The sequence below is a fragment of the Gymnogyps californianus genome, chromosome 10, assembly GCF_018139145.2.
Source record: "Gymnogyps californianus isolate 813 chromosome 10, ASM1813914v2, whole genome shotgun sequence".
Lineage (NCBI taxonomy): Eukaryota > Metazoa > Chordata > Aves > Accipitriformes > Cathartidae > Gymnogyps > Gymnogyps californianus.
Window position 1 is genome coordinate 10597608 of NC_059480.1, and position 14754 is coordinate 10612361.

At 40.4% G+C, this 14754-nt stretch overlaps 1 long non-coding RNA gene across 1 annotated transcript in view; it reads right to left on the reverse strand.

Moving 5' to 3' along the window:
• Positions 1-13140, reverse strand: part of LOC127020059 (uncharacterized) — a 164374-nt gene extending 151234 nt beyond the window's left edge. The window contains exon 1 of the long non-coding RNA XR_007767009.1: positions 13052-13140. This is a non-coding gene — a long non-coding RNA (uncharacterized LOC127020059). The remainder of the gene's footprint in view (positions 1-13051) is intronic.
• Positions 13141-14754: the final 1614 nt, after the last annotated feature.

Here is a 14754-nt window from a genome sequence, read left to right on the forward strand (position 1 = left end):
TCCCTGACAGTCCAGACTGTGATGGCTTCCACGAGTAGCACGTGTAGGTGGGGCCTATTTTACCACAGTAGCTTTACTATAAGTTGCTAAGTGTTCTGTGTCAAATCAGGAATGAAGTCTCCTGGCAATGACAAAGACACACAAAAAAAGCTAGTACTGAGCAGAAACTGGATAGGGACTGTGACCAGGATACGATTAGAGTATGTCTACACTGTGGACTGCAGGCTGGCACAGGGATGCCAGAGTTAGTGGTAAATAAAGCAGCAGAGTACCAGAAAGTCTCTGCCTGAAGCAGCTCTGCAAGTCAGCATTCATGGCTACAATGCCAGAGTGGCCTGATGGCTGCTAGTACTTCAGCAATTTTCCATGAAGCAAGGATGGTATCGCTCCCCAAATGCTGCAGTCTGCAATGGAAGAGTCCTAACTGCATCCTTTGATTTCCCTACCCAGCAAATTGCCACAAACTGAATGTTAGGTGTTATTAGACAGGAACAGAGTACAGGAAAAAGAACGCCAATATGCTACGGTGCTACCACATCTTGAATATCCATGCGACATTTTACACACGCATGCACGTGCACACACACTCAAAAAGGGTACAATAGCAGTGGAAAAGGCTCACATAGTACAAGAATTAAGGGCTGTTAAATGAAGCTAAGAAGTAGTGGGTTCTAAACAAAGACAAAGAGGTTACAGATACATCACACGATTTCTAGTTAAACTATGGTACAGGTAAATTCCTGTCAAAGGATGTTGCAGATACCAAAGTTCATGTAAGTTTAGGGGAGACTGCACAAGTTAATGAAAGAGAAGCCCCAAAAGGTTACTAAATAATAGAAGCCATCTCTGCTTTGAAAGTCTCTGAGCTGCAAACTATTGAAAAGCTATCAAGAGTATTTGGACAAATTATTCCTATGTACTTGCCCTATTTGTAAATTCTTTAGGCATTCACTTCTGGTCATTGTTGCAGACAATAACTAGGCAAGGTGAACCTTTAGTCTGAAAATGTATAGCTACTCTTATGTTTATGTCCTTACAATGGTATCATTGTAGGGCAGGCTATCATAGCACTAGTTTAATCCAGCATGATCAAGCAGAGCTGCAGAAATATGTCAGTATGGGCTTTAGCACAGAGTTCATAACCAGAGTAAATTAGTGAGTGGCCAGGAAGCCAGGAAAATTAGCCAGTGCTAAATTCAGTCCTGCTGTGACTGGACAGTTTCTGGCACCTCAGCAAAAAAAGTGGTGGATTTCAGCCATAAATATGCTGCGTTTATGAAACACAGATCAGTAGGAAGCATTTTAGATATCCAGCTTTGATACAATGGAAGCACAGCTCCAACCTAATATTCTTCACAAAGCATATGTGAGAAACTGTAAAAAGCACAGAGAAAACAAAAGTAAAAGTTAAGACATGAGAGGTAGTGCTTGTTTGTGCTTGTTTCTTAAAATCAGATCCTGTCTTTGAAGTAGGGATTTAAGACACTCTCCATACATAATTTCTGGCAAGTGTGCTTATAACATCTTGTTGACATTTCACAGCTATACCTCAGCAAATACTTCAGGCTGTTGGTGATTATTTATTGTTAGACATACATCAACTACAGAATATTTAATTTCAGTAAAATATTATTCTGGGTAAAGAGACCTGAACAGGGCTTACACTGCAAAACACTACAGTTAATTCAATATGGCAAGCAGAAAAGACTACGATTTCCCACTGTAACTGGTTGCTGCAAACTGTTCTACTCTGTGATCTTTTAAATCATAACGGCCATGGACATATATAAAACTATATATTCCCCCACATCAATTCCTACCTGTGAAGATATTTATTAGTATTCAAATGAGTCAAAAGTTTAACATTCTGCATCATTGTATGGAGCTTGATACTGCACTCTGACATAAAAGCTTCTGTAAAAGTCCATAGGAGATCTGTGCCAGTTATCAACGTTGCCAACCATGACTGGGGGGGGGGGATCTTAAAAAAAAAAAAAAAAACCAACAAAAAAAACTACACATGCCCTGGCATCTCCTCTCAAAATCATAAGCTTGACTTTTCTTTTCAACCACACTGCTGCTTGACCTTCTCCATAATCAAGTCTTCAGGCTGCTTTCTCTGGAAACATCATTTCTATGTGTATTTGATACCTCAAGCTGTTTCTTACGTTGTTTATTTTCAAAGCAGAAGCGAACAAGACTGCAACAATAACTGGTATTGTCTGAAGAGGAAGTTGTACTTTCACATAGTCAAATTAAAAAAATGTGACCGTAAATTAATGTGTCTATTACTTACACATTATTCCTGCTGGAGGCCCACTCTGGCTTTCTCCTGCGCAATGGGAATTCTGTCGTTGGCTTCAGTGGAAGTAGACATGGATCTCTTCAGCAGGATCCATTGACCACTGAAGTCATCAGGAATCTTTCAGTTGGCTAGGGCTTTGCGTTACATTTCAGTGTCAACTCCTGACAACCTGTTCTAGGTCAAAGTCAAAATAGGTTTGCCTGAACAAGACTGCAGGCCCACATATTCCATTTCTATAACCTACAACAGAATTATCCACTCCAGTTAGACCCATTAATTACTACAATAACTGATGCTAGAATCATTTAGTAATTTAGTTTACTATAGGATAATTGTTATTGTAAAGCTAGCATAACCACAATTCTAGCTCTATAAAAACTGTGCAAATCCCACACTGAGATGGCAGCATCTCCCATCACCATTTATGGCCAGTTCTAGCCACAAAGTAGACAGTAGCCTCCTGGGGGTGGCAAAGTCACAACAACAACAGAAAATGTCCCTCTGGCACCATCTTTCCTGGTTGCTCTGGGGTGTCAAGATTAAGCAAGTTCCCCAGCTGTGTGATCAGCAGCAAAGATGCTGCTGATGGTATTGCCCTGTGCCTGCTTCCACCTTCATCCTCCTGCTGCTGCCCTGGGAGATTTTGCAGCAATGACCTGGGCTGAGGGATGCCAAAGGCACCCACCCCTACATTCCCATTGCTTCACCTGCCCCCAGCCAGCAGCTTTTACCTGGTTTCACTGGGCCAGGCAAAACTGATGGGTTTTGACCCTCAGGCAAAATTCTGTTCAGGGCAATATACCCTAAGCAGCCTGGAGCCAGCCCTTATTTAGCTATATGTTAACTTCTTGGTGCAAAAGGTTAAAATGTACACATACGTTACCCAAAAGTCAAGCATTTAGAGCTAAAAGGGCAACATTTCGATCTTGTAGTAATCTTGGACAGGTAGTAATTTGTGGGGCACAGAACACTGCAAACCATGCCCCCAATTAGCAGCCTACATAAACAAAACCTAGACCAAAAAATTAGGGGCCTGGTAGAGGCTTTCACAAACATAACCTTAAGATTAGGAATATATTTGCAATCCTTGGCTGTCATCATTACACTTGTTTCTAGCATGACTCCTCAAAGAGGTTTCCAAAAATGTGGATTTCGGAATCATCTCCTGAACTCTAAGGAAGAAAAGGCTCTATTATCTGCTTTTCCAAAGGCAATCAACAAAAGCACTGCACATTAAGTGCTTTACTACCTCACTGCTAAAATTCTTCCTCCTTGCCTTCTTGAGCTCTCCACACAAAGCAAATGGTGACTATCAGGCATAGTCTTGGAAGACAAAAGTAGCTTTAGTAGTCAAAGCATTACCATTTCTTTTAGCCTTTATTGTTATTTCAGTATCTTTAATCAATTAACAAATTACATCTATTAAGAGACCCATGAACAGCTACAGAAAACTGCACTCAACTGCTTGGACTTGGTTCTTTGCCATTCCTTACCAAGAGAAAAGAGAACTGTGATTAGGTAGCAGGGAGTTCTCTTAAAGAGAGGAGAATTTTTCTATGTATGAAATTACTGGTGTTTATGCCATGGATCCTACTCTTTGTTTTCCTACAAAAAGAAATATTTTCTTTTTCTTGCACTAAATCATGCACGCACTATGCAACCTGGCCTTCTTTTCAGGGAGCTGACTGCATTTGCATAAACAATAACAGTCTAATGTTTATCAAGTCATTAATTCTTCATGAAAGCATACAGCTGTATAAGAAGGCTTTTTTATTCTTAGAAACATTCAAGTGCAAGTGTTATTAAAAAAGGAAGCAGTTGCATGATTGTAGATCTTGGAGATTAAAGATCATCAGGGCTAGCAAATAAAGCAATCAAAACAGAAAATTTATGGAAAGAGACGGATTTTCACTGATTTGTTACTTGTTCCTTACTGCACAAAAGTTGTATTTACATACAGATATAATTCCAGATCAGAAATAAAACTTTATCTGTTGTATTTTAAAATAAGTCAAATATAAACATTTTATTTAAATAAAAGACTTGCAGTGGCATTAAAAAATAGTAAACCAGTAGGAAATTCTCAACCATATGCTTGCCTACAGCTTTTATAACTGAGTCAGTTTGGGTAGAAAAGCTACCTCTACATTTTTTCCTCCACATCTTGTCACTCTTCCCTTCATTATTATATCCTTTATATTCCAAAAAGGGTACCATGCTAAAAGTGTATAGAAGAGTCTTTAAATATAATTAATACAAAGCCTTTTAACTGTATACAGATGAAAGTGACAGAATTTTTCCACAAACTTTACTCTAAAAATCTTTAGATTTCTCGCTTAGCAATTTTACACCCTGGAATTTTACTTTTCTGTGAAATTTTGAGAGGGAAGTTGTTAGTAAGGGTTGAAAAAGGACTGAAAGCATATTATGCTTCTGCTATCAGTTCCCACTTTACTGTTGAAGTTTCCTTCTTCCTTGAGTGCATGGGAGGCACTCACATATACAGGTTTCAAACACTAACCTAGATGATACACATTATAGTGAAACAGCTATAGTGTCCATAATGCCTCCTGCCAACAATCAAGAACCTCAACATACTGGCCTGGCATTTCCAAGGGAAATGGAGGCAGTTTGGGATAGAATTTGGATTCTGCCAGGAGGAGACTGAGGTTATCACTATGCCTCTAACAAAGAGAGGCAGGTGGAGTTAAAGAAACACAAGTAAAGGCAGAGACAGCAAATCCTATCCCGTCAGCACCCCAGAAGGATTCAATGAAATGTACAGAGAGACATGTAAAGTGGTCCCCTCTTTCTCACAGTTAAATAGAAAGGCTTCGGGCATGTGCTAGAGGCTTGTATCAACTCCCCACACTAGTTCCAGTTTTTCCCCTTTATCATCATGTAATATATGTAGTCCGGATTCTGATCCCCTTGGTGATGCTGAATAGCATCCCTGGGTATGTGAATACAAACAATTCATGATGGAATGCATCTGAAGGTGAACATACAGCCCCACTGGTTACTACATTGCACTCCAAGCATTTAAATGACTACATAAATACTCTATTCTGGGATAAGTGCTGCAAACTGTTACTCTGATTTAGCCAGCTTACTCTACAAAGCCTTCTTTTGAGTTCAATAGGGCTTGTGCATGGAGTGACACTTCAAAGTCAGGACAGTAGCACCCAATCCAATGCAATTAATACCTTGCAATCAAAGAAGTCTGTATCTCAAAAAATTCCTTAGTCTCCAGACAGTATGGAAAGTTGTAAGATACGTGGAAAACGTGGTCTTTCTTCCCTTATTTTATAAAAGGCACTAAAGCCTCCTCTACCAGCAATGAGCCATTGCCATAAATCTAAATGAAGAAAGCCTGTTCACTGAGCAAAGACAAAACAAGTTACTGTATATCACAGCAGAGGAAGGATCTAAAGATCAAAGGGTAAATACCATTTCCTGCAATGTGTTTTTCCAGGATACAGCTTACTCAGCTTCTGAGCTGCTCTACAGTAGAGAAAGAAAAGCTATGAAAGGGTGGGAGCAGTGCATGTTTAGGCTCTGGTAGATAAACACCAGACACCAAAAAAAAAGCCATGCTTGCGTAGTGGAATCAATGTCTGTAGCCATATGAAATGGCCCCTTTTTTCTGTTGTGTCTTTTTTCCTAGTATTTCATTTGATATGTTCTTCTCCCATATTAGCTCTTTTAGGCTTAGTCAAAGTCAAACAAATGAGAAGTGTGGCTATGAATTCAAACTCCTAACTGCATACCTTGTTTTGCTACAAAGAGCAACGCTTACTTGATGGCTCCTGATGGCCTGTGGATAAAGGCCACTTCACTACTCTATTCATAGCACAGCATGTCACTCTGTCCTTAAATCTAAGAAACGTATTGTACAACATTATATGATGATGATGATGTATAGAGAGAAAAAACACATCACAAAACCAGCTACAAACACAAAAGTAATAGCAATTTTGAGAGCTTTTTTGAAAGGCTTCAAATTCCAGCTCTCAAAGTTATCAAAGTAAAACCTTTCTCCTCACTGCATTATATCCTTTACCTGTATTGATTATTCCTTTGTATTGCAGTGCCCCTAGGTTTTCCCAAGAGGTTCTTACAGAGCATTAGGGACTGCAAGTGCTATGGATTCTAGCAAAAATGCTGTGAAAGGGAAAGCACCAGAAGTGATCTGGAGTCCTTCTCACACACTGAACCTCTCAACAATGCCTCCCACATACTCGCTTTCAGGCACAAAGATGCTTCTCTATCACAAAGAGAAAAGATGGGGTAGGAGTAGATGTGCTGCCACTGTGGGAGGGTTAAATACCACGCTTAACAGTGCTGGCTTTCACAACAAACACACAGCCAGGTGCTACAACAGTTTGAGACTAGGCAGCAAGACCCTCCATACACGCTGCCCACCTCACCAGTCTCATGGGAGAGCCTCTGAGCAAGCACTCAGAGTCAGGATGGTACAGGGAGTGCTCATGGGCCAGGAGGTAGGAGGCAAAATTCATTTCTGAAGCCATTCACTCTGTTAGGATGCTGCTCTGTTTGCCAGATGAGCCCAGTTCTGCGGTCAGAAAGAGAGTATCTCAGCTGAGAGAAAGGAAGGAGATAGAACACATTAATCATGGAAACACTAGTGTTATTAGCCCACTCAGGTAGGTGAGGTCTACAGGTCTAAAAAATACACAGAGCCCTGCAAAAGCCAGCCATAGTCTCTCTCAGAAGAAAGAAACATGATTAAGACAGTCTTTCATTCTCCTTTTCTTTTTTTTTTTTTTCCCCCTAGGAGGGAGGAACTGAATGTACATCTGCCCTGGCCTCTGAACACTGAACAGTCAGTGAGGGCCACAGCTACTGCTGGGCTGAGGCACACACACCAGTGCTGGTCACAATTCAGAAGTCATCATGTAGCCACAGTTCCCACATGGCAGACTGAGATATTCCTGTAAGTATGGGGAAAGTAGCTATTGCTATGTGGTAACTGTGGGTGAAGTCTAACTTTCTCAAATGATGACTACCACAGCCAGCCCAGAGCAAAGAGGGCTCCTTTGTTTGTTTTTACCCCAAAGCAAGGGCCTGAGGTTTTTCTTTATTTATTTGTTTTTCCCTGACAGCTAGGGACTACACTCCTTTTGTTCTAGAAGCCAAGGGCTGGTTTGTTTTACATTCCCCTGACAACCAAGGCTCTATGGTGGGTTTTCCTGACTCAAGAGACAGACCAGTTATTTACTTCAGTGAAGAGAGACAGCTTCAGGTATGCCCCAGAGTGAGATACCCCCTGGGGTTTAGGACAACGTTTGAGGACAGTATTTATCCTCGTTTGTCAGAGTAGCTAGCAGTGGTAGAGACCCCTTCTTGTCTGTTCTTCACCTTATCGGCTGTCCAAACAACTGTTTATGAGTGCCCTACCTAAATGCTACCCAGAGAGTCCTTGCAGACAGCCAGTGCAGCTATGTGGCTGCACCTCTGCTGTCCCTCTCCTGTGATCATAGTCAACATCCACAAAGAACAGGTAATTCTCTCCACCACTCCTACTTTTAGCAGTCCACAAGCTGATGAGCCATTTCTTTCTGTCATTGTAACATACGCCTTTGCCTCTAGAAGCACAAATGCACCCCTCTAATCATATTGATAATGTCTATGGAGATGGACTGACTTCACAATTGTCAGCCTTCCTCTATATTCACGCCACCAATCCTTTGTATCAGAACATGCCTCTTCCTCTCCTCTATGCGATAAATACTAACAACCATTTTGCTGTTAATCCAGAGGCATTGCTTCATACTCCCAAAAGCTCCTTCAAAACAAGTTATACTTTATTCTCACTTAGGAGGAACAGGATAGTTTCTACTAATATTGTCTGTTCTATTGCCAAAATGGAAACCACTTTTTCCTCACATTAATCTATATCAGTATATTTAACTATGCTCTACCACGCAGAAATATCTATTCTTTCTTAGTTTTATATAGCAGCTTTCAAGTCCAGTGGTTTTCATGCAAAGGTTTTATTTTAAAGGCTAAAAAAAAAAAAAAAATCACAAAAACTGAGGAAAAAGACAGTGAGATTGCAGCTATATTGAAATGACATCAAGTGAACGCAAATTTGTAAAAGGCAATGACATTGTACATTGATATTAAGGTGTCTTTTTAAAATATCACAAGTACAATCAGCTTTGGCACTGTTTCCCTGTCTGAATCCGAGGTTTCTCCCTGGTTTTATTTTAGTATCTTTTCTGAGCGTTAAACAATTCAGCCAACCGCTTAACTCTAAGCATGTGAGTAGTCCCACTAAGTGCCTTCTGAATGTGAATTATCCTTAGTTCTCAAAAAGCCATTCAAATTGTATTTAAATGTAGAGAACTTTCATACCTGCAAAAATCTAAAAGTAAACAATTTACCATCCAAGTTTATAGCAAGCACTTCAACTAGGCAATAATGTTGACACTCATTGGCTTAGTTCTTTATTTTATGGAGAAAACATACAGAAAAACTCACTCCATTTACCAATCCTTTGGGAGATTTTCATTACTGGCCTTATATAACAGCAATTGAAGATAGAAACAAAATATTATTTAACAAGGTTTTATATGACAACATAAAGAGTGACTGCTAGCTGAGTGTTGATTCAGACATATTTCTGCCAAGGTCACTTCCCTGCCAAAATATACTTCCAATAACCATACATAAATTTTATTTTTAATAAATAACCACTAAATGGTTGTATAAACAGAGTAAACTGTGGGTAACTGTAGTTCATAATGAATATCTGTTGTAGCAACATTAACAAATACCTCGCACAGACTGACTGCAAGTCAGTGCCACTGTCAGTAGCTTGTTGGTTGGTGGCAAACCAAATGATGTTGGAACACATCAGTGGTTTCCCTTGGTGAGAAATCTACATCCTCGCTACATCAGCTTTCACACTCCTGAAGTATCCCTCATGTTTGTACTTGTCAGACATTTGGCTTTGGAAACCTTACAATTTATAAAGGAATAGTCACTGACCCGGAAAGTCACTGTGGCAAGACTGTTCCCTATACCATGCCCAAAACATAAACATGCTTATATGGAGGCCATGTGGTCTGAAGTTTGAAATAGGAGTCTGAGATAAAAAAAAAAAAAAAAAAAAGTCAGCTACCAACTCCTTGTGTGACCTTGGGCAAGTCTTTCAACACCCTTATCCTTCAGTTCCCTAACTGCGTAACTAAGAGAGTGATGGAGAGGGCTTTGTGAAGGTTATTGATTGATCACTGTTTGCAAAGCCTGCTGAGATGCCACTGGGAAAAGCATTAAACTGTATGTGTTTAAAGGATCAATGTATGTTATTACATTATTATTGAAATAACAGTAAATACATTGTACAAAAAAATAGAGGAGAAAGGAAGAGAAAAATAGTTGCGGACCAACCTGCAAAAGAGGAGTTATATTTGGTACATTATGTCTGATCTTGTAGCAGCAGTTAAAGAAAGCACGAGGAGAACCTTTTGTAAAAAGGGGTCTGATGCCAAGGGCACTCAGCACCACCCAGAATTAGGCACCCTCACTCTTCTCAAGGACTGATTTGGAAGCCACCCATTTAAGTCTTCACAGTCATGACCATTCATGCAATTTTCTTCAGGTAAATCATCCAATTCCTTCAAAAAGCTGCCTTGTCATTTTCTTGTTACAAAATCAGTTTTATTTTTATGCTTTCCTCAACCACATGTATGTTTAGGTAAATTCTGATTTCCCACCTATGCAAATGCAAGGGGCATTTTACACTTTTCTTAAGTACTGACACATTTATGACTGCAATTTCTCTAAAGTGTCATTCAGCCAAGATTGATTATTTGCTGCATAGTGAGCAGAGGAAAGAGAAAGAGAGGAGCTGTCAAGCATTCTTGCTTTTCTCTTTAAGAAGGAGGAAAAATAGGCTTATCTTTGGAAAGACAGACCCTTTTATTAAAGGATGAAATGAGCACTGAACAAATAATACGTGGAATTCCAGATATGCTGATACTAATGGAAGAAATGGTTAAGATGGCAGAAAAAAACCCTTGTGTTTTCAAAGACTTCAAATGCAGTTGTACAAGGTGGGCCTTTTCCTGGTGAGACTCCATTAATTTCCTGGGACTTGCAGATGCATGTGGTCCGTTTGCATGACACATTTAGCCCATTGCCCCTCCCCCCAAAAATTATCAGGTCATGCTTTTCTTAATTTATTCCATTTCTCAAGCTTCCTCTTACATCTTAAAATAGTATTGTCATTCCTACCTCCCTGAGGCCAGTGAACGTCTCCACTGCAAATTATCAGTATCTTCCATCAGCCTTTTCTTATTGGTGTACTCTGGAATTATTATATAATCAAGATTTGCAACAAGCTACATAGAATACAAAGGTACCTTTTCTCAAATATTTCTCTCTCAAAAACAAATAACAAAGAAAGCCACCTTGATTCCCCACGACCTGAAAATTTGCAGTAACTGCTTTGACAGAATAATAGGATTCCTTTCATTTTTACTGTTATAATCCTTGTAAAATAACGGCCAAGGACAAGGTTCTGATACCTTTATCAACAGAAAATACCATTGAAATCTGAGAATCTTCCAATTGACTTTGACAACTTGCAGAGTAAGGCTATTAAATTAACCAAGTCACATCTGTGAATTCTAAACAAAGACCCCAACATATGGTTCAACACCTTTGCCACTGCTGTTAGAAGACGTATGTATTTACTTATTAAGCTTAGACATTCAAATAGACTTATAGCCTATTCTAAAAATAATAATGAAAAGTTGTGTCTCCAATTAGTCAAAAAAACTATATAGCATATGTTTCTATAGACCCAGATATTAGATAAGGTGTGGGCATTTGCAGCATAATTGTCCCACTAAACCTATAACATCACCTTTAAATGGAGGTGACAGTTCTTCCCATCTGTGGTAAGAACTCAGCCTGCTTAACAGTAAAAGCTGTGGTAAAAAACTCACCCCCTCCACCTGTCTCATACAGAAACAGCCAAAATGTGCTCCACTTACAGTTTTGTTAAATGAAGTAATGTCCATTGGGGACTGAACAGAAACTATTATACCTCTTTTGCACAGGACCATACAGTTGATATATGGCCTAACGTGTTTTAAACTAGAGCTATATAAACAAAGCAGAGCAGCCAACTCCCAATATTTGACCTGGATTTTACATAATGTATCCAAAGGTAGATTCACTGAAATTTTACAAGGACATTGCATTCATTTTGCCTTTTTTCATGGGTCACTGTAGCAGCACACTCAATGGCTATTATGCTTAGCTAAGTTTAGAATATTGTGTCTGCTTCTGAAGTACATTGGCTCTTCCCAACTCTAAATAAACCACTGAAAGGCTTCAGGAAGCTTTTCAGCATTAGAGCACATGCAGCTAACTTGCAACAACTGGGTTTTGCATTGTGTGTTTGATGCAGACTGTGGGCTCTGGGCAAGGCCAGAAAGTTGGAATTTTTTTTTTTTTTTTAATATATATATATTATTTTTAAGATGTGGGGATCCTTTCTCACAGGCAATATTTGAAAAGCTGTCTAACAATCACCAGAAAAATGTCAGGTAAGATGTAGGAAAAAAGCTGGAGACCAAAACACGGTGCTATGTGACAAATGCACATTCACAGCAAGGCCTATGCAATTGCTAGGAACACTCAGCTGCCCATACAGTATCTCTCTTCCTCAGGGCCAAAGCCACATTGCACTTTCCAACTCTTGCCCACAGCCCAGTCTGTATGAACTCCACGGGGAACATTTAACTGTCTATAGCGTCTGAATCCTTCAAACTCAGGCTTAGGGGTTAACTGGGATATGTGTTCCCCTAGCACCCTGCAAAGGCAGAAAGCCCAGTCCTTCAGTACAATAATCTTACGTTTAGTGTTATGCGACAGAGGACATACTACTGCCTTGTAAAGCAATGGAAAAGTTCCTGCATGGTTTTGAAAGCATCCTTTTTCCACACCAGCTTTCACAGACATGCCTCTCCATCCCCCCAGGTTGCAGCACACCTGCCAGTAACTCACAGATGCTTTCAAATTCCTGAATTAGAACACAGGTGGAGCTCAAGGCACTATACCATGATTATTTCAAACACTGCAACCTGTATGGGTTTTAAGCACTGCCACTGGTCCCAGAGATGACTGTTAAAAGTACTAATGACTAGGACAAGGCTCTTTAAGAAACAAGGAAGCACGTTCATGTCTTCTCTTTAAAGTGTTATTTTTCACTCACATATTGTGCAATTAAAACAACAACTTCAAAGTCTCAACGCGTAATAAGCATCACACAGAGGGAAAGGAGAATATATGAGAGCTTAACTCCAAGCTGCTGCGAGCTGATTTCATATCAAACTAGACAAAACACAGTAAGTCTTAAGGCTCTTCAAAAGGACAGAGTTTATCACAGGTTGCAATTTGGCCCAGTTGACTGACATTTTAACTCTCCATCCAAGCCTGAAACTTGGCAGACAACACAAGTTTCTTTTTCTCCTCAGTGAGGTATCTGATTTTCTTTTGAGTATGCAAGCAATTGGGCCTAACGTTCACTTTTGCTGCACAGACATGAATTGATTTGACAAGACAAATTACAAGAAAACAAAAAAAAATGTTCTAAATTTAAAGTATGATATAAAGTCAGTGCTAAAGCTGAATCACTATTAATGTTCTCCTCACAAGAAAGTTATTTCCTGGAGGCAAGATCAGCAGCCACAGCCTCAGGCTTACCTGCACGCAGACAGCAAGGGCCAGCAGCAGCCAGGGCTCCTCAGGGCCGGGCCAGGCCAGGCCAGGGCAGCCCCAGCATCAGGCACTGGTGCAGAGATGGGCCAAGCAGGGCTGCAGCAAAGCTAGAGACCAGTACTGTCATGGCATTCCTCAGGAAGTGAGTTTGGCCCCTAGGCTGGGCTTAAATAGGGCTCCTGGGCCCAGGGGCAGGCGTGGGGAGGCCCCAGGTGAGGCTGATCAGGGCAATTAAGGCCCTCAGGCCCTGCCCGTGGCAACCTGTTTCGGGGACGTCCAGAAAGCAGGTGTGAAATACTGGGCTGAACCTCACCTTCAGCTTCCAAATCTGGCAACTATCCCCTCAGAGTTTCCAATGACTCCCAATTTTAAAACATTTTCCCTCTTTTCTCAAATGGCCTTGCAATTATGCCTGATTTTGTAGTTGTTTTTTAAGCCTGACAACTAACACGTGAATTTGACTTTGAACACAGAATCAGTTACAAGAAGTGGGGAGATGGAAAATACCTCTTTGGTTATACAGTGCGTCCCATGCCAATGGAGAGTTGTTCCTACAACTTTTCTGCCCTTTGAAACCATTCAAGGCATGAGACTTCCACCAGCTCCCTCGGGAGGTAATTCTACACCATATGAAGTAACGTTTCCTGATAGTCAGCCTAAATTTTCTTTTGCCCAATTTCATGCCTTTATTCCTAATAATACACCCTTCAGCCATCCTAAAAATCCTCTCTCTTAACATTTGGACCCTTGCAGTATGCTAGACAGTTCACGTATCCTCTTTAGTCATTGTTTCCTCATTCAGATATTTCTTTTGGAAAATAAACTTGGCAGAGACCACAAGACAGCTCTATTACCATCAAGCCTCCTGTGAATGCAACTGGAAAAAGAAAAGCTCCTCAGTTAAGTACTTCAATGTGCAAATAACACACTTTGGAGTTAATAGAAATCCCCAGAGTGGTGATTCTCAGAAGCTCTGTACATGGAAATCTCACTCCGGGACAGAGAAGGAGCTTGAACCGGCTTAGGAATTGAGGAGGAAGATAGTATGTTCTCATCACTAAAGCACATGAGTTGGATTATCTGAAGCTACTCCTGGCTCTGCCATCAAACTACTGTGTGGTCTCCTGTGCCTTTGTTTCCCTATCTATCAAATGGGTTTATGGGAATTTGGCTTCTTTTTTTTCCTCTTAGTCTTTCTTTTCAGTCTCAGATTTCAACCCTGGGGCAAGTAAAAAATTGAGGGGAGAAAAGTACCACAGAAAAAAATTCCCTGCAAAATGCCTTGAGCCCTAAAAGCATCAGCTTATGTACCACGTATACAGTTCAAATACTGAAGGAATTAAAAATTTCCTCCTGCTCACTTGATGAGGAGGAAGCAAAACACTTCCCAAACTCAAGGAACAATTTGTGACAAAGGTCTGTCAAAGGTCTGTAGGGTGGTGCTGACATTCCAGGTTTGACTGGGAAGCGAACAGGAGAACGGAAATCTGTCAAATGATATGATGGACTGCTTCCTTGCTCTCCATCCAGCACATGAGCACTGATGTAAGTTGTAGCTGGGGTGTGACTAGAGTACCTTGTTTGGAAGCATTCTTGGTGCAAATCTCAGCACCACTATGCTATGTTGGTATGATACTGACAGACTAGTTTAGAGGAGATGAGAAGCACCATTTAGCTTCCCTAGCACT